Source organism: Nycticebus coucang, chromosome 21, assembly GCF_027406575.1.
Source record: "Nycticebus coucang isolate mNycCou1 chromosome 21, mNycCou1.pri, whole genome shotgun sequence".
In the NCBI taxonomy this organism is placed as follows: domain Eukaryota; kingdom Metazoa; phylum Chordata; class Mammalia; order Primates; family Lorisidae; genus Nycticebus; species Nycticebus coucang.
In genome coordinates, this window is record NC_069800.1 from 4048691 (window position 1) to 4069865 (window position 21175).

A 21175-nucleotide genomic window follows, 5' to 3' on the forward strand; every position below is an offset into this window, starting at 1 on the left:
TGTAGGGGAAAAGCCACAATCACAAGCTCCAGGTCATTGGTAATGGACTGCTTAGCACCAGTACCTGAAGCCACCAAACCAAACTTGCCCCACAAGTTTTAAATGCAATATTGGAGAAAATACTCCTGAGGAAGAACCAGTGGAAGAACTTTGGCAACATGAAAAATCAGTGAAGATCACCTGCACCAAGGGATGAAAAAGGAGATACAACAAAAGATACTATTCATAGAGAAGTGGCTCAAATGTCAGAAACAGAATTCAGAATATGGTTGAAAAATAAGACGAATAGAGTGGAGGAAAAGATGAAAAGAGACATCCAAAAAACTGTTCAAAAGTTGTCTCAAGAAACTAAAGAATTCAAAGACAAAGTTGCCAAGGATATGAACATAATGAGAAAGATATAGCAGAGCTTAACAAAATGAAAAAAGTGTTCTAAGAACTTTGAAATACAGTAGGGTTCCTCACTAATTGAGTTTAGCAGGTAATAAAGTGTATCAGAAATTAAAGACAAGGCTTTTGAATGATACCAATTATTCCAACAGGCAGAAAACAGGAGAATCAGAACAGAACATTCTCTGAAAGAGTTGTGGGGCCATTCCAAAAGATCAAACATCAAAAGTATAGAGATTCCTGAAGAAGAAAATGATGATCCTTAAAGTACAAATGCTTGACTCCAAGATATTATGAAGGAGAATTTCCAAAGCATTGCAAGAGATACAAAATTTCAGATACTAGAAATTTCAGAACCCCAGCGCAATGCAATCCAAATAAACCATTTCTTAGATACATTGTATTTAACTTTGCCAAAGTTAATATCAAGGAAAAAGTCCTACAAACAGCCAGGTGTAACAAAAATCTTACCGACAAAGGGAAAAATACTAGGTTGACCGCACATCTTTTAGCCAAAACTTTTCAAGGCAGAAGAGGATCATCATGCACCTTCAATCTCCTAAAACAAAATAACTTTTAGCTCAGAATCCCATATCCAGATAAAATGAGTTTCATTTGTGATGGAGAAATCAAATACTTCACTGATACCCACATGTTGAGGAAATTTGCCATAACAAGATGAGCTATCCAGGAAATGCACAGAACCATTTTCCGTAATGACCAGCACAGTTGTCTACCACCCAAAGAAATACACCCAGAATTTAAACAACAAAGCCTAGATTTCACAATGGTCAAAGGGTTAAAAATATGCACTAGACATTTGAAAAACAAAACAACCAAAATACTACCATACCTATCAATTATCTCAATTAATGTGAATAGCCTAAATTCTCCCCTAAAGGCACAGAATGGCTGACTGGTTTTAAAAAACTAAGGCCAGTAATTGTTGCCAATGGGGTCTCATCTTACCTCAAAGGACAAAGAAAGACTCAAAGCGAATGAATGGAGATCAGGCAAATGGACATCAGAAAAAAGCAGGGATAGCAATCTTAGTTGCAGATATAATTGAATTAAAACAAAAACAAATAACAAAATGCAAGGAAAGATACTAAATATTTGTCAAGGGCAACAATCAACATGAATAGCTTTCAATAATTAACATTTATGTACCCTTTCTGAATGTTCCTCTATTTACAAAACAAACCCTAATGGATCTGAATAATATGATATCTTCCTGTACTATAAATAACTGGACATTTTAAATACCCCTTTAGCTATTCAGGATAGATCATCAAAAAAAAACTAAGAAATAATGGTCTTAAACTTGACCCTCGAAAAAAATGGACATAACCGACAACTACAGAATCTTTCATCCTAATAAAACAGAATACACATTTTTTTCACCAGCCCACAGATCATATCTTCAAAACTGATCATATCTTCAAACACAAGTCTAACCTCAACGCATTTAAAATAATACCAATTATACCTTCTAGCAAAAGAAATATTCATACTCGAAGTGAAATAACCTTAGTATAAATGATAGCTAGGTCAAAGATGAGATTAAGAAAGAAATCATCAGATTTGCTGAACAAAATGATAATGAAGACACAAACTATCAAAACCTGTGGGATACTGCAAAGGCAGTCCTAAGAGGGAAGTTCATAGCATTAGAAGTCTTTATCAAGAAGAAGCTGAGGCAAGAGAATCACTTAAGCCCAGGAGTTGGAGGTTGCTGTGAGCTGTGTGAGGCCACGGCACTCTACCGAGGGCCATAAAGTGAGACTCTGTCTCTACAAAAAAAAAAAAAATAAATAAATAAATAAATAAAAAAGAAAACAAGAGGAGAGCAAGTCAGCAACCTAATAGGCTATCTTAAGCAACAGGAAATGAAAGATAAATCCAACTGCAAACCCAGCAGATGAAAAGAAATAACCAAACTTAGAGCAGAATTAAATAGAATTGAAAACAAAAGAATCACTCAGTAGGTCATCATAACAGAAAGTTGGGTTTTTGAAAAGATTAATAAAATTAATTAACCTTTGGCTAGACTAAGCAAAAGAAGAAAAATAAAATCTCTAAGAACATCAATCGGAAACAATAAAGGGGGGAACCCAGATACCACAAAAATTCAAAAAATTCTCAATGACTACCACAAAATAACTCTATTCTCAGATACATGATAATATAAAGGAAATTGACCAATACCTGTAAGCATATCACTTCCTAGATGGAACCAGAAAGAATTAGAAATTTTGAATAGACCTTTATCAAGCACTAAACTATCAACTATACAAAATCTCTCCAAAATAAAAATTCAAATGGTTGCACATCAGAATTCTATCAAACCTTCAAAGAGGAACTAGTACCTATATTACATAACCTATTCCAAAACATAGAAAAGGAAGAAATCCTCCCCAACACATTTTACAAAGCAAATATCACCTTGATCCTCAAAACATGTAAGGCCCCAACAAAGGAAGAAAAATATACATGAATATCATTAATGGATATCGATGCAAAAATATTCAATAAGATCCTAGCAAACAGAATTCAGTGACACATCAAAAAAGTTTTATACCATGATCAAGTTGGTTTTATCCCAGAGTTATGAGTTTGGTTCAACATACATAAATCTAGAAATATAATATAGCAAATAAAAAATAAAAAAAAATCACCACATGATTCTATCTATTGATGCAGAAAAGGCTTCTGATAATCGAGCATCATTTCATGATTGGAACACTTAGGAAAACAGGGTTAGATGGGACATTTCTTAAACTGATAGAGGCCATCTACAGAAAACCCACAGTCAATATCAAATTGAATGAAGTAAAATTGAAAACATTTCCACTCAGATCTGGAACTAGACAAGGATAGTGTCTCCACAGCTATTCAACATCCATTTCAATCAGGTAAGTGAAGGAGATCAAGGGTATTCAAATGGGGACAGAAGAGGTCGAACTCTTGCTTTTCACATATGACATGATCTTATACCTGGAAAACCCCAGGGAATGAACTACAAAGCTTTTAGAACTGATCAAGGAATACAGCAGTGTCTCAGGACACAAAATCCATGCCTAGAAATCAGTAGCTTTTATATAGTCCAATGATAGTCAAACTGAAAATATAATCAAAGATTCTGTTCCTTTTACAGTAGTGCCAAAGATGATGAAGTATCTGAGAATTTATCTTACAAAGGATGCAAAAGAGATTTATAATTATACCATGGAAAATATTCAGCCATAAAAAAATGGAGACTTGGTGGAACAAAGTTTTCTTAGTAAAGCATCAAAAGAATGGAGAAGCAAGAATCCAATGTACTCTATTCCAATATGAAGGCAGCCCCTAATACAGGGGTGGGGGCTAAGAGAATGAGCAAGTGGGAAGAGGGGTGGAGGGAAAGGGCTGGGGTGGCAGGGTATGTTACACCTCTTCTGCGTGGGGCACAACTATAAAAGGGACTTCATCTAACAAATGCAATCAGTGTAACCTTATTCTTTGTACCCGCAATGAATCACAAACAAACAATAAATAAACAAATAAGTGAATAAATGAATTAAAATGGAGACTTTACATCTTTTATTTTTACCTGGATGCAGTTGGAACATATTCTTCTCAGTAAAATATCTCAAGAATGGAAACAAACAAACAAAAAAAAGTGTTCAATGTACTCAATACTATTATGAAACCAATATATAAACACTTCTACTCTATATGAATGACAAAACACAAATACAGTCTAACAAGAGGAATGGGAGATGGGAGGGGAAGAGGGAAGGTGATAAGTGGGAAGAGGGAGGTTATTTGCTTGGATCTCACCTAAAGTGCATAATGCAAATGTATACTTCAAAATAACTGAAGAGTAAATTATGTCTTACCATAAAAAATAAATGAAGTGGTGGTTATGTTAATCAGTTTGATTTAAGCATTCCAATTGTATATCAAATCACCATATTATGCTCCATAAATGCATACAGTTATGATTTAATAAAAAAATTAAAAGAACACGTACAACTTATCACCATTTCACTTCTCTTTCTTCTCCTTGTATGCATGCAATTGGTGACTTTCCTTGGCTCTTACAATATATCAATGCGTTTTAAGCAAATTTTGTGTCAAATAGCTTTTTCAGAAATATACAATTGTTACCTTCGACTTGTTCATTCACTGTATTTTTTCCTTTTTGATTAGAAGCCTCAGATGAATACCCAAGATCCTTCTTTTTACGATTCTGTGAAATGCTCTGTGAAAATGAATAACAACATTGAGTTTGAAATAAATTAAAATGCTAAGGTCCTTGAAGATTTCCTAATCACTACCTTAAATTAAAGTATTAAGGTTCATGAAAATTTCCCAATCAGAATTTTTTATGAAAAAGCAGTTATAATAAAAGCAGTATCTGTTTAAAAGCAGAACACTGCAATTGAAGACTTCATATTTGGTCTCCAGATGAAACCTGTATTACGTCTGTTTTTCATGGCTGATTCTGTGAACTAAACAGGGAGCTAAAAAAAAAAAAAAAGAAAGAAAGAAAGACTCACCTAATATTCAATGGTTAATTGAGAAAATATAAATTTATATGCCTATGTCAACAAGGAATTTTCTTCAAAATACATAACTCTAATCTTCACTCCCCACCAAAAATAAGTGAACATTATAAGAACATACAATATACTGACTATAATACTTACAACATTAAATAAATTGATATTCCTTATTCTAGAAATATGTTGGTGATAAATTAGTATTGGCCAAATGGGAACCTTTGGAGTATGTCATTATGAACATAAACTGAACATTAAAAAATCTTCTTTATTTAGGTAAACAATACTTTAAAACGAATTTATATTTTTCAAACTTTAGATTGATATGAGGGCATAAACTTTTAGATTACATTGTTTTCATTTCTAAAATAATTTTCATTTTTTAGTTGAGCCCTTCACCCAGGAGACATGCTGAACACTTTAACATTCTGCACATTAGATCGGATCCCACCAATCACCCTCCCTTCATCTTCTCTCCTCTCTGCCTCCTCTCTTCTCCATCTCATGAGACTAGCATTTTTGTTAGATGTGGGCTTGTAGTTGTTTATATATTGGTTTCATATTAGTATTGAGTATATTGGATACTTGCTTATCCATTCTATTTTTTGTAATTTATTAAATCATAGCTGTGTACATTGCTATGATCATGGGGCATCATTCACTAGCTTCACAGACCGTTTGACACACTTTCATCACACTGGTTAACATAGCCTTCCTGGCATTCTCTCAGTCACTGTGCCAAGACACTTACATTCCACATGTACCAAGTTTCACATATACCCTTGTAAGAAGCACCGCTGATGGAATCCCACCAATCCCCTTCCCTCCACCACTTCCCCCCTCCCTCCCCTCCCTTTCCCCCTTCTCCCTATTCTTAGGTTGTAACTGGGTTATAGCTTTTATGTGAAAACCCTAAATTAGTTTCATGGTAGGGCTGAGTACATTGGGTACTTTTTCTTCCATTCTTGAGATACTTTACTAAGAAGAGTATGCTCCAGCTACATCCATGTAAACATGAAAGAGGTAAAGTCTTCATCTTTCTTTAAGGCTGCACAATGTTTCATGGTGTACATATACCACAATTTATTAATCCACTCGTGGATCGATAGGCACTTGGGCTTTTTCCATGACTTAGCAATTATGAATTGGGCTACAATAAACATTCTGGTACAAATATCTTTGTTATGATGTGATTTTTGGTCTTCTAGGTATATGCCCAGTAGAGGGATTACAGGATTGAATGGCAGATCTATTTTTAGATCTCTAGTGTTCTCCATATCTCTTTCCAAAAGGAATGTATTAATTTGCATTCCCACCGGCCATGCAAAAGTGTTCCCTTTTCTCCACATCCGCGCCAACATCTCTGGTCTTGGGATTTTGTGATATAGACTAGTCTCACTGGAGTTAGATGATAACTCAAAGCAGTTTTGATTTGTATTTCTCTGATGATTAAAGATGATGAGCATTTTTTCATATGTCTGAAGGCAGCACACCTATCTTCTTCAGAGAAGTTGCTCTTCAAATCTCTTGCCCAGCCTGCGATGGGATCCCTTGTTCTAGTTTTGCTAATACATTTGAGTTCTCTGTGGATTCTGGTTATTAAACTTTGTAGGAGACATAACATGCAAATATCTTCTCCCATTCTGAGGGCTGTTTTCTTGCTTTAATGTGTTCTTGGCTGTGCAGCTTTTTAGTTGGATCAAGTTCCAGTAGTGTATTTTTGACGCTGCTTCAATTGCCCGGAGGGTCCTCCTCATAAAATACTCGCCAAGACCGATTTCCTCAAGGGTTTTGCCTGCACTCTCCTCTAGTATTTCTATAGTTTCATGTCTTAAGTTTAAATCTTTAATCCACTGAGGGTCTATCTTTGTTAATGGTGAAAGGTGTGGGTCCAGTTTCAGTCTTCTGCAGGTTGCCAGCCAGTTAACCCAGCACAATTTGTTAAATAGGGAATCTTTTCCCCACTGAATGTTTTGAATTGGCTTGTCAAAGATTAAATAACATTAAGTAGCTGGATTCATCTCTTGGTTCTCTATTCTGTTCCAGACATCTACTTCTCTCTTTTTGTGCCAATACCATGCTGTTTTGATCACTATCGATTTGTAGTATAGTCTGAGGTCTGGTAGAGTAATTCCTCCTGCTTTATTTTTATTTCTGAGTAATGTCTTGGCTATTCGAGTTTTTTTCTGATTCCATATAAACGAAGTATTGTTTTTTCAAGATCTTTAAAGTATGACAGTGGAGCTTTAATAGGGATTGCATTGAAATTATATATTGCTTTGGGTACTATGGACATTTTAACAATGTTGATTCTTCCCAGCCATGAGCATGGTATGTTTTTCCATCTGTTAATATTTTCAGCTATTTCTTTTCTTAGAGTTTCATAGTTCTCTTTATAGAGATCTTTCACGTCTTTTGTTAGGTAAATTCCCAAATATTTCATCTTCTTTGGCACTACTGTGAATGGGATAGAGTCCTTAACTGTGTTCTCAACTTGACTATTGTTGGTATATATAAAGGCTACCGATTTATGAATGTTGATTTTGTAACCTGAGACGCTGCTGTATTCCTTGATCACTTCTAAGAGTTTTGTAGTAGAGTCCCTAGTGTTTTCCAGATATACTATCATATCATCTGTGAAGACCAAAAGTTTGATCTCTTCTGACCCTATATGGATACCCTTGATTGCCTTTTCTTCCCTAATTGCAGTGGCTAAAACTTCCATTACAATGTTAAAAAGCAATGGAGACAATGGGCAGCCTTGTCTGGTTCCTGATCTCAGTGGAAATGATTCCAATTTAACTCCATTCAATATGTATTTGGCTGTGGGTTTGCTGTAGATGGCCTCTATCAGTTTAAGAAATGTCCCTTCTATACTGATTTTCTTAAGTGTTCTGATCATGAAGGGATGCTGGATATTATCAAAAACTTTTTCTGCATCGATTGAGAGAATCATATGGTCTTTGTTTTTTAATTTATGTGCTGGATTACATTTATAGATTTACATATATTGAACCAGCCTTGAGACTCTGGGATAAAACCGACTTGGTCATGATGTATAATTTGTTTGATGTTTTGCTGGATTCTGTTTGTTAGGATCTTGTTGAATATTTTTGCATCTATATTCATTAGTGACATTGGTCTATAATTTTCTTTTCTTGTTGGGTCTTTTCCTGGTTTGGGGATCAGGGTGATGTTTGCTTCATAGAACGTGTTGGGTAGTCTTCCTTCTTTTTCTACCTTTTGGAACAGGTTGAGTAATATAGGTACTAATTCCTCTTTAAAGGTTTGGTAGAATTCTGACATGAAACCATCTGGTCCCGGGCTTTTCTTTTTAGGGAGGTTTTGTATGGTTGATGCTATTTCCAAAGATGATATGGGCCTGTTCAACATTTCCACTTGATTCTGGCTAAGTCTTGGAAGGTGACGTGCTTCCAAGTATCGGTAAATTTCCTTCAGATTTTCATATTTCTGAGAATAAAGTTTCTTGTAATATTCATTAAGGATTTTTTTTTTTTATTTCTGAGGAGTCTGTTGTTATTTCGTCTTTGTTGTTTCTGATTGATGAGTTTAGAGAGTTTACTCTTTTTTTCCTGATTAGGTTGGCCAAAAGTTTATCTATTTTATTGACCTTTTCAAAAAAACAGCTTTAAGATTTATTGATCTGTTGTATTATTCTTTTGTTTTCAATTTCATTTAATTCTACTCCAATTTTGGTTATTTCTTTTTATCTACTGGGTTTTGGGTTGGAATGTTCTTCCTTTTCCTGTTGCTTGAGATGTCCCAGTAAGTTGTTAACTTCCTCTCTTTCCGTTCTCTTAAGGAAGGCTTGCAGTGCTATAAATATCCCTCTTAGAACTGCCTTTGCGGTGTCCCAGAGCTTCTGATAGTTTGTGTCTTCAGTGTTGTTTTGTTCCAAAAAATTAGCGATTTCTTTCTTAATCTCATCTCTGACCAAGCTATCATTCAGCATAAGGTTATTTAACTTCCATGTTTTTGTACGAGTATGCAGATTCCTGTTGTTACTCAGCTCAAGTCTTATTCCGCGGTGGTATGAGAAGATGCATGGAATAATTTCTATTCCTTTAAATTTACTGAGGTTAGACTTGTGACCTAAGATGTGATCAATTTCTGAGTAAGTTCCATGAGCTGATGAGAAGTATGTGTATTCAGTTTTGTTGGGATGAAATGTTCTGTAGATGTCTGCTAAATTCAAATGTTGGATGGTTAGGTTTAAATCTAAGATTTCTTTGCTCAGCTTCTTCTTGGAGGATCGATCAAACACTTCCAAAGTAGTGTTGAAATCTCCGACTATTATGGAGCTGGAGGAAATCAAGTTGCTCATGTCTCTTAGAGTTTCTCTTATAAATTGAGGTGCATTCTGGTTCGGTGCATAGATATTAATAATTGAGATCTCATAATATTAAGTATTACCCTTAACAATTATCAAGTGACCATTCTTGGCCTTCCTTAATTTTGTTGGTTTAAAGCCTATTGCATCTGCAAATAAAATTGCAACACCTGCTTTTTTATGATTACCATTTGCCTGAAATATGGATGACCATCCTTTCATCCGGAGTCTGTATTTGTCTTTTAAGTTAAGATGTGACTCTCGTATGCAACAAAAATCTGGCCTGAGTTTTTGTATCCAGTCAGCTAACCTATGCCTCTTTAGAGTACAGTTTAAGCCGTTCACATTAATGGAGAATATTGATAAGTCTGGTGAAGTTTTGGGTATCGAGTTTTTCAAAAGCCCAGTGGCCATTTTTAATCCTTTCGCTAGTTTCGAAATTGCAGTTTCATCCAAAGTTTATGAGTGAGTTTACTTTTGTGGTATAGGATTGGGTTGGTCATTATGGAGGATAGGTCTGAGAATATCCTGAAGAGCTGGTTTGGTTACGGCAAATTTCTTCAACATATGAATGACATTAAAGTATTTAATTTCTCCATTATAAATGAAACTCAGTTTAGCTGGATACAAGATCCGGGGTTGAAAGTTATTTTGCTTTAGGAGATTAAAAGTCAGTGAACACTTTCTTCTGGCTTAAAAAGTTTCAGCAGAGAGATCTGCAGTCATTATAATATTCTTCCCTTTGAAGGTAACGGTTTTCTTTCTCCTGGAAACTTTGAGAATTTTCTCCTTCATATTAACTTTAGTGATGTTAATTATGATATGCCTGGGGGATGTCTTATTGGGGTTGAGTAGTGCTGGGGTTCTGAAGCTGTCCCCTATCTGAATTTCAGAATCTCTAGGCATGTCTGGAAAATTCTCTTTCATAATTTCATGCAGAAGGGCCTCTGTGCCCAGCGAGGCCACTTCATCTTTTTCTGGAACTCCAATGATTCAGATATTCACCTTCTTCGAATTATCCCAGAGCTCTCGGAGAGAATGATCCGTTTTTGCTCTCCATTTCGCTTCCTCTTTGAGAGTTTGGGAGTGTTCAAAGGCTTTATCTTCAATGTCAGAAATCCTTTCTTCTGCTTGCTCCATTCTGTTGCTCAGGGATTCTACTGTATTTTTCATATCTTTGAGGGCTGCAAATTCTTGCTTCAGTGTGTCTAAGTCTTTGGTGGTTTTGTCTTTAAATTCATTAAATTCTTGAGACAACTTTTGAATTTCTCCTCGAATTCCTAATTCCACTTTATTAATCTTATCTGCAATCCAAATTCTGAATTTGATTTCTGACATCGCAGCCAGTTTTTTATGAATGGGATCTTCAATTACGTCTGCCATATCTTTCCTTGGGGGGGTTGATCTATTCTGATTATTCATGTTACCAGAGTTTTTCGCTGATTCTGCCCAATGGTTGTTTTACTCCCTTTGATTTCCCCCCCCTGGGGCTTTGTTGAGGGCCTGTATAGTGTTGTGGCCTGAGAAACTGGGGCCCTGTCTGGTGTGGTGGGGCTAAGTGGTTCTGTCTTGTTTTCAGTTGGTTTCTGTTCCACCCTAGTGAAACAGATACTCTGGATTGAAGTCTCAGCTGTGGAGAAATATCAGCAATTAAGTCACCCCACCCCACATTGGCAAACAATTGGAAAAGAAAAGTCAAACCTTCCTACCACTGTGAACCCACGGCACCACCTGATTTGTCCTCAGGCGATTGGTTCAGTTCAAAAGATCCAAATAAATTGTCTCAGTCTGCACCTGTCTCGGGTGAGAGAGTTTAAGAGGTCTCTGGGAACTGGATCACAGGGGTCTGGTGACTACTCTGGTATGGTTTGCTCCAGTGCTGCGTGGAGTCGGGAGGAGCCACCCATCCAATAGATCAGTCTGGTAAGGTTGCTGCCTCCTTCCCCATCTTTCACCACTGTCACACCCAGCAGCACCCAGCATCTTGCACCCACTGTCACTCATAGCCCTGCAGTTGGCTGATCCAGTTGCCTGTAGTGAACCGGTACTCCAGGAGTTTGCACCTGCCTGAATCACAAGGAAGACTGCTAGGGCGCTGCATTCAGCCTCTCTCTAGCTGGAGGAGGTGAGGCCTGACAACCTTGGACACTTGATGAAGGTTGGGGGGTTTTCACTCAGGTCCAGTCTCGCCCCTGATTAATGTTACTAACAGAACAGAACAGACCAAATTTTCGGTTCCCCTGCAGAAGAGAAGCTGAATTGAGTTTCAAATCAGCTTGTCTTTGCTCTTTTATTGTCTATAGGCTGACGATCCCCTGAGGGCCAGGTGCATCTTAGGTTCAGTAAAACGTACCTCTGGGTCAGCCCTGCCCTGGGAGTTTCCCTGGTTTGCAAATTCGAGTTGCCTCAGGCAAACCCTATACTCACAGTCTGGTTGCCCAGGGAGACGGGGGTGTGGCTTCAGAATATTCAGTAGTGAGCTGTATTGCTAGCAAAAGAGGGCTGCTGTTTTATGCCTCACGGAACCGCTGCTCCAGTGCAGCACCCCTCTGGCCAACTGTCCTCTCTCTGCTCCCATGCCCCAGAGTCTGCACCGACTGGCTGCAGCCCAGCACTGTCTACACCCCTCGAGCAATCGCACAAGAGTCTGGACCCCTGGGGGACAGGCCTCCAGACCTTGGAGCGAGAGCAGAGGGGACCACAGGGAGCACTGAGAGCCTGGGCTTATGGGCAGAGAACACACACAGTTTTACACAGTTTTATGCCTGGCCATATTGTCACCAAAAGATGGCAGTTGCACTGTGCCTCAGGGGACTGCCGCTCCGGTGTGGTCCCCTCTCCGCAGACCGTCCTCTCCTCACTCCCGTGCCCAGAGCTGTTGCCGACCAGCTGCAGTCAAGGCCTTGTCCACTCCCCTCGGGAAATCACCTAAGACTCTGAGCTCCTGGGGGACTGGCCTCCAGACCTCAGTGTGAGTGGAGGGGAGTGCTGGGAGCTCAGAATTCCAGGTAGAGACTATACACAGTTTTATACAGTTTTATGCCTGGCAGGAGAACACTGTGGCACCCTAGCAGGGGAGGTAGGTCCAGTTGTTAGAGGGTCTGTCCCGTGGAGTGCAGTGGGAGGACCTTTGAACTCTGCCCGATTGTTTGTGGGGCACTCTGAGCTGTTCTCATGGGGGAGGGGACTCCCATCCACATGGTGATGGATTTTGTACCTTTTGTTTGTATGTTGGGGTCGCAGCTCGCCTCAGCGGGGTTGATGTGCGTTCTTCAACCTTCTCTCTTAGTGCAGCTCAAATCCACTAGGTTACTTGCTGAATTTTTGTCCTTTAACTCTCCTAATGGACGGGAGCCTCTGTGGAAAGCTGGCTTCAGTCTGCTTATCCATTCTTATGATACTTTACTAAGAAGAATGTGCTTCAACTCCATTCAGGTTAACGCAAAAGATGTAAAGTCTCCATCTTTTTATGGCTGAATAGCACTCCATGGTGTGTGTGTGTGTGTGTATATATATATATATATATATGTATATGTATATGTATATGTATATATATGTATATGCTGTATGCATCTCTTTCTAAATTAAGATATAAATTCAATAAAGCATAGCAAGACTTAATAAAAAGGGAAGAATAAGAACATTTGCTTTTGAAGCATATAAAACATGCCAAGCACTTACTTGTATTTTGTCTTCTCTACACATTATAATAATAAAAATAAAAATCATGGTGACCCCAGGTTCTGCTTTCTGGTCATTTCAAGAAGTTCAGAATAAAATGGTGAATAGATGTGATTAATACAACATGCAAAAGTGGAAAATCAGAATGGACCAGAGAACTGAAAAAGGATAAAAGCAGCAGTGACAAATGAACATCTACTTCATTTTGAACTTGAATTTTTCTTCTCCAAAGGTGGGGATTCTACTGGTAACATGTCATCCTCATTCTTACCCTTTTGCATATCCTGCCATATTTCTTCCTTTATAAACACAGATGCTTTTGATGATCTGTCACTCTGTGGTGGGGAGGGATGCATATTTTCTGATTCAGGTTTCATGGTTTTTTCTTTTCAGCATCTCTGTCCTCATCTAATGCCTCAGGAACACGTACAGTATGTACTGGTTTTCCTTCATTATTAGTGGATATAGCAGCAGAAATATTGCACCTTTTTGTTTGAAGCACACACTTCATTTCCTTTTAAGCCACAAATTTTGGATTTCTTGACTGAGGTACATTTCTGATGTCCAATTTCCCAAAAAAAATTGTTTTGGCCATTTCAAAATCAAGCTTATTGGTGTTCCTTTGTTTCAACTGTATCTTCTGAGCTCCTTGCTTTTTTAGTGTGTGTGTCATTATAATATTATCCTCACATGCCCAGTGCTGGGACAGACACAAGATGGCTAACTAGAGGCAGATTTTGTGGAAACTCTCATCCAGAAGGAGGGAAATTTTAATGAAGTAACCCAGAGTAGTGTAATTGGGGGCTAGATTGCAAGAAGAACCAAGGGGTTCAGTAACCCTGCACAGACAAACTGCGAGGACCAAGATGAGTAAGAGGAAGGAAGAGAACTGAGGAGAGTTAGATTGGACCAGTCTAGAGGATTCCTGAAAACAGAAGGGTAAGGGTGAGCCTTCTCCCACCTGCAGTCTTTCTGCAAACAGCAAAACACACCATCACTTGCTGATAAGGAAGTCCCAAGAAGGATAAAACATCCCACTATTTTTGCACCAAGGCATATCCGCTTCTGAGTCTGTATCCTGCCTGGCAGAATAGAGAGCAATTTTGGCACTAGCTTCCTTTCAACCACAGCCCATACCCTCTCTTTTTTGGGTTGCCCAACAGTCTGCCCCCACTGTAGAACTCTGCTTTCCAGTGGCAGCAACTAGAAGCACTAGCCCAGCCCAGACTGGAGGGGGGGGTTGACCCACCCACTGGCAACAACAGGTGAAAGTGCTTTGGACCCTACCCACCCCTCAGAGCAACTGAGGGAGCGAGGGTTTACAGAGGTTGCTTTCTCTGTCACCAAGAATCATCAGGGTCTTTATCAGGCCATGTGGACTCTGAGAGATCTCTGCATTGTGTGGCCCAATGAACTGAGCATGCCTCAACCCTGTTGGAGGAAATGGTGGCTTGGCTGCACTGACAATGCATGACAAGGTCCCTAATAAGTCTCCATCCTGCTAGGGGGGAACTTTCCCTGCCCATTGGAATGGCATTGTCTAGCATCTGTGCCTAGCAGGCCCCTCCTGGAGGTTTGGCCCCTGACTCCACTCCTGCCAAATTGAAGGTGGATGGGCCTAGTCTCTGACAGGCAACCCAATCCAGGAAAGCCTTGGAAGCAGATGGTAGGCCCAAGATCTCCTTTCCCTACCATAGTCAAAAAGCCTCCTCACTTTGAATCTGTCACAGCTGGGACTTCAGAGAAAAAGAAGAGTTTGTTTGAATAGTTAGGTGTAAAGTAGAGTGAGCAACTCCACGTACAGGAGCCTCTGGATCTGACTTCAGCCCACCAGATTTAGTTTTAGTCACCAAGGATCTGGACACAATTATAGCAGAGCTTAAGAAATGGAAAGAGGCATTCAAGGACATTCAAACAGTATGGAGTCTCAGCAGTAGAATAGAACATGGAGAAGAAAGAATCTCAGAAATGGAAGACAAGAATTTTGAACTAACCTAATCATTCAAAGAGACAGGGGAAAAAAGCAGAACAAAAACAGCTTTCTCTGAGCAAGTTATAAAACTACTCCAAAAGATCAAGCATTCAAATCATTGGGATTTCTGAAGGATAAGAAGAGAGTGAATGGTAGGAAAAAATATATTTCAGGCAAATGGAAATCAGGAGCAACTAGGGGATACAATTGTATTTTTAAATATTATGAGATGTTTATTAGATTGAAACCAATAAACAAAAACAAAGATGGATGCTATTCTCTGGTCAAGGGAACAATATAACAATGAGACATTTGAATCCTAAATATCTATGCACACAACTGAAACACTCCCAGACATTTAAAATGAACCCTAACCAATTTGAACAACATGATATCCTGTGAAACCATATTAAGTGGGCATTGCAACACACTTCTGACAAAACTGTACTGACTCTCCAAGCACAAACTAAACAAATAAACAAGGGAGTTAAACGTGTGCCTAGAACAATTGGGTTTTACAGAAATATACAGAACATAAATCCAAAAACTACTGAGTATGCATTCTTCTCTCCAGCTCATGGATTATATTCCAAAAAAATGGACACAAATCAAACCTCAACAAAATCTAAAGAATAGAAATTATATTTTGTATCTTTCCAGATCATTAGGGAATAAAGGCAGAACTCAACTAAAAAAAAAAGATCCTTATGCCTGCATGCCTGTACAAAGTCATGGAAATGAAGTAACCTTAGAGCAAAGAACTGGGTCAAGGAGGAGATAAAGAAAAAAATCATTATCTTTCATGAAAAAATGACAATGAAGCCACACACTATCAAAACCTGTGGGATACTGCAAAGGCAGTCCTAAGGGTAAAAGTTATTGGATTAAATGTTCTCATTCAAAAAACAGAAAAAATGCAAATCAATAACCCAATAAACCATCTGAAGCAACTGGAAAAGAAAGAATAATCCAATCTCAAACCGAGTAGGAGAAAAGACATAAACTAAAATCAGAATTTAATGAAATTGAGAACATAAGGACCATTCAAAAGATCGGAGAAAGAAAAAGTTGTTTCTTTTAAAATATTAATAAAATCAAAGTACCCTTGGCCAGACTGACTAGCAACAGAAAAGATCTCTAATAACTTCAATCAGAAATAAAAGAGGGAAAATAACAATAGAAACCACAGAGATACAAAACATCTTCAGTGACTGCTACAAAAATCTATATGCTCAGAAATTCTAAAACGTAGAGGAACTGTACCAAAATGTGGACTCATATCATCTCCCCTAAGCTCAACCATAAAGAACTAGAAACTCTGAACAGACCAGTATAAAGCACCAGAACTGCAATTAACAATAAATCTTCCCTCAAAAAGTCCTGGACCAGCTGGTGTCACACCAGAATTCTACCAAACCTTCAAAGAATACCTATATTGTAGAAACTATTCCAAAACATAAAGAATGAAGGAAACTTCCCCAACATGTTCTATGAAACAAACATCATCCTGATTCCAAAACCAGAGGAAGAGCCAACAAAAAAGGAAAACTACAGACCGATATCATTAATAAATATTGATTCAAAAATATTCAATAAAATCCTAGCCAACAGAGTACAGCTACACATTAAAAAATTACACATCATGATCAAGTGAGTTTTATCCCAGGGATAGAAAGTTGATTTATAAATCCATAAATATAATTCACTGTTTAAATAGATTCAGAAGGAAAGATCATATGAGCCTCTGAATAGATGCAGAACAAGCGTTCAACAAAAGTCACCATCCCTTTCTGCAAGAACACTTAAGAAAATAGGCATAGATGGGACATTTCCTAAACTGATAGACACCACCCCACAATAAACCTACAGACAATAGCATACTGAATGGCGGAAAACTGAAAGCTTTTGCACTTAGAATTGGGACCAGACAAGGAGGTTCACTATCACCACTGCTACTCAACCTAGTGCTGAAAGATCTAGCCAATGCAATCAGGTAAGGGATGGATACTAATGGCATTGAAATAGGAGCAGAGGAGGTCAAGATCTCCCTCTTTGCTGATCATACGATTTTATACTTTGGAAACCCCAGAGACTCAACTACAGGTTCCTGGAAGTGAGCAAGGAATAAAAAGTTTTAGTACATAAAATCAAGGTCCACAACTCAGGACCCTCCAGAATGGTATGCCAGTAACAGTCAAGGTGAGAATAAGGTCAAAGACACATTATTCCTTCACAGTAGCTTAAAAAAAAAACAATGAAATGCTTGGGAATATACTTAACAAAGGATGTGAAGAATTTCTACAGAGAGAACTATGAAATCCTGAGAAAAGAAATAGCAGAAGACATTAACAAGTGAAAGAACACACCATATTCACTCACAGTTGAAAAGAATCAACATCATAAAATGTCCATACTACCCAAAACAATCTACAGATTTAATGCAATCCCCATCAAAGCATCAATGTCATATTTTGAAGATCTAGAAAAAATAATACTGTGCATCATATGGAACTAGAAAAAAAAATAATAAATGCAATTCTAAACAATAAAAACAAATCTGGAGGCATTATATCACCAGACTTCAGGTAATGCTAAAAATCTACAGTGATCAAAACAGCACGATACTGGCAAAAAAATAGGTACCTATGGAAGAAAACAGAGAACCTAGAAGTGAACCCAGCCACTTACCATCTGATCTTTGATAACCAAACAAAAGCATACACTGGGAAAAAGAATTCATATTTAATACATGGTCCTGGGAGAACTTGTTAGCCACAATGGGAAGACTAAAACTAGACTTCTCACCACTTACAAAAAGTGACTCTCATTGGATAAAATATCTAAATTTAAGACACTAAATGACAAAAAATCTGGAAGAAAGGGTGGAAAAAACTCTTGGCAAAATCAGCCTGAAAAACAGCTTATGAACAAGACCCCCTTGGCAACTACAGCAATATTAAAAATAAATAAATTGAACATAACCATACTAAAAAGCTTCTGCACAACTAAAGGTACAAGAACTAAAGAAAACAGCCTATGAAATGGTAGAAGGTATTTGCACACTATGACTCGGACAAAGAGCTGATAACTGGAATTTACAGAGAACTCAAACTAATTCACAAGAAAAGAACAAACAATCCTATGTCAAAAGTGGACAAAAACTTTCCTGAAGAAGATGGATGAATGGCCAACAAACACATGAAAAAATACTTATCATCAGATAAATGCAATTCAAAGCTACATAAAGGTATTACCTAATCCCAGTGGAATAGCCCACATCACAAAGTCCCAAAGATGCAGATGCTGGTGTGGATGTGGAGAGAAGGGAACACTTCTACACTGTTAGTAAAACTGCAAACAGATATTTTCCATAGCCTCTGTGGAAAGAATTACGGAGAATTCTCCAAGAACTAAAAGTATACCTTCTATTTGATCCTGCAATCCCTTTACTAGGTATCTATCCAGAAGAAAACAACATTTTACAATAAGGACATCCACACTAGAATCTTTATTGCAGCTCAATTCATAATTGCCAGGATGTAGAAGAAACCCATGTGCACATCAACCCAGGAATGGATTAAAAAACGGTGGTATATGTATACCATGGACCTCCTTTCAGTCATAAAAAAGAAAAAGATGAAAACTACATATTTTGCTTTTACCTGGATGGAGTTGAAAAGCATTCTTCTTAGCAAAGTGTGCATGAATAGAAAAGTATCCAATATACTCAATACTAATATGAAACAATTACATAAAGAACTACACACCCACAGGAGAGAAAAATACAATTGAGTTGAAATGGGAGGGCTGAAGGAGAGTGCATAGTGTGCACATTTGCTCTCATCAAATGTACACAATGTGAGGACACACAGCACACTCTGTGGGTGAAGGGATCAGCTCCAACCTGAATTTTACCTAAGATCTGCAAACAATGTAACCTAATCATTTTTACCCTCATAGTAATATGAAATAAAAAAAAAAAAAAAACAGCAACAACAACATACCCAGCGTCCGCCAGGGCTGTTCTCATATTCCCGATATACTGTGTTTTCTTTTAAATAAAGCTTAGAAGATAAGTGTCAAGTGTATTTCAGGGACACAAAGTAGAAATGGGATGAAAAGACATTTCTGAGACTGATGTGCTTTTGTTCAGAGAATGCATGAAATATTTTAGAGATGGACACTTCAGGTGGATCTATTATCCTCACAATCAGGAGGAATCTGTAATTTTGCCAAATTACAATTTTTTTTCTTTTTAATATAAGCTTGTTACTCTTTTGGAGTTGTGTAGTAACTGCCTAAGGACAAACTGGACTTTTGTGTTATATGTATTCAAAAATTTAACCAAACCTTTGGTTTTACTCATTTTTCTTAAATTTTAATTTATTTCACCACTCTACTTTGCCTTGATCTATCCACAATTACTCTAACTTTTGCACATAAGGAAATCCATAATATGCAGTATATCCCCCCTCTTCCACAAACCCTGTGTATTTCTAGTTTTTGAAAACTGTTTGCAGATGCAAACATAAAAGATTAATGTGTTTATTTTGTTACTTAGTTATGTTTTCTGTCAGGATACAGGTTTTCAAAATGATATGATCCTCTCACCCAAATATGGGCAAAGATATTCAGAAAATAAGTAAACTTTAACTAACACATTTCTTAAATCTGTATTTAGCTACTTTCAAATCATGGACTGCAACTAACAAGTGAAAAATTGTTTTCCTCAGCCTCCAATAGGAACTAGACAACTTTATCACTCTCTGTTTGAAATTAAGTTAATTGATTATATTTTAATCTACCAAAACTGAATAAGCAGGTAATTTTGTAATATTACAATGCCTTCCTTCCTCACTTAAAATGATTTTACCTAACTTCAATAGTAAACCTCTACATTGTACTTCAGTACTGTTCTAAAGGGCAACATTTGGAGACTTGGAAAGCTTTATGCTATTAGCAGACTAAATCAATGCAATCAGACATAAAAGTCAATTATTTAGCTTTAATTAAAATCATATAAAATAATATGACAGTGCTATGTTGTGACACAGCCTAACTGCTTAAGTCTAGGTCTAATACATCCTAATGTCCTCTAATGACAGTGAATAAAATCATTTTGATACTGTTTACTGATTTACTACATGTAAATATGTTATAAGCTTGCTATTGTTACCCCAAGAATAATGAGCCCCGTTACCAAAGGCCTCATTCTTTTTTTTTCTTTTTTTATTAAATCATAGCTGTGTACATTAATGCAATCATGGGGTACAATGCGCTGGTTTTATAGACAATTTGAAATATTTTCATCCAACTAGTTAACACAGCCTTCATGGCATTTTCTTAGTTATTGTGTTCAGACATTCATATTCTGCATTTAGTAAGTTTCACCTAAGGCCTCATATTTTATGATACAAACTCTCTTCATAGACACAATATTTATGACTCAAATCTCTCCTTCAATATAGACACTGAAGTGAGTTAGGGATCACTAGGCATAAGAAATATTTAGCCTAAGCATTACTGACTGGCAACATAAAATTGTAAATTTGGAAACACTGTGAATGATTATTCTTTTAATGTACTCAGTGGCCACCACTGTAAAATTGTTCATAAATTCTATTGCTTAGCACTATGATTAAACAGCTGATGTTACCTTCCTTATCACATAAGAAATTTATAATACAAGGAATATAATTATAAAAATTATAAAATACACAAAATCCCAGAAAACACTTGCCTCTATACCAATGGCAAATTTATCTATAATTTATTATTTATTTTAAACTTTGCAATAGTTAAATGGCTTTTTAAAATTTAATATCAAATTATAACCTATCAATTCTTAAATGCTAGTCCAAATTTTAATTTATTTTCAACTATTCTATGTTACCAATGCAAATAAAACCATAGTTAACCCGAAATTAAAATTTCAACTTTTTTATACCTGTGGATGATTATTTTTGCTTCCATCCTGCTTTTCTTCTTTTTCCTCTGATATTACCATAAAGTCTTGTTTTGCTGTCAAAACCATAAATTTAGTTAATATAATCTACTTAGAATGATCCAATAAAAGCTATAGTGTTTATAAAAGAAGAGAAAATTTTTTTCATTTTATAAATTGATAGTTTAAATGGAAATTAATCTTTAGAAGAGTATTTATTTTCTATAAAAATTTTCAAAATACACTCAGGGAGGCATCAGATGTCCCCAGATTCAAGGCATACCAACATC

The 21175-nt window shown here is 37.1% G+C and overlaps 1 protein-coding gene across 1 annotated transcript in view; it reads right to left on the bottom strand.

Annotated features, from left to right (window-relative positions):
- Nucleotides 1-20946, bottom strand: part of LOC128574126 (ankyrin repeat domain-containing protein 26-like) — a 67730-nt gene extending 46784 nt beyond the window's left edge. Inside the window, exons 1-2 of the mRNA XM_053574808.1 lie at nucleotides 20889-20946; nucleotides 4543-4636 (exon numbers count right to left, since the gene is read on the bottom strand). The gene's annotated coding sequence lies outside the window, so the exon portion shown is untranslated. The remainder of the gene's footprint in view (nucleotides 1-4542; nucleotides 4637-20888) is intronic.
- Between the last annotated feature and the right edge of the window lie 229 nt (nucleotides 20947-21175).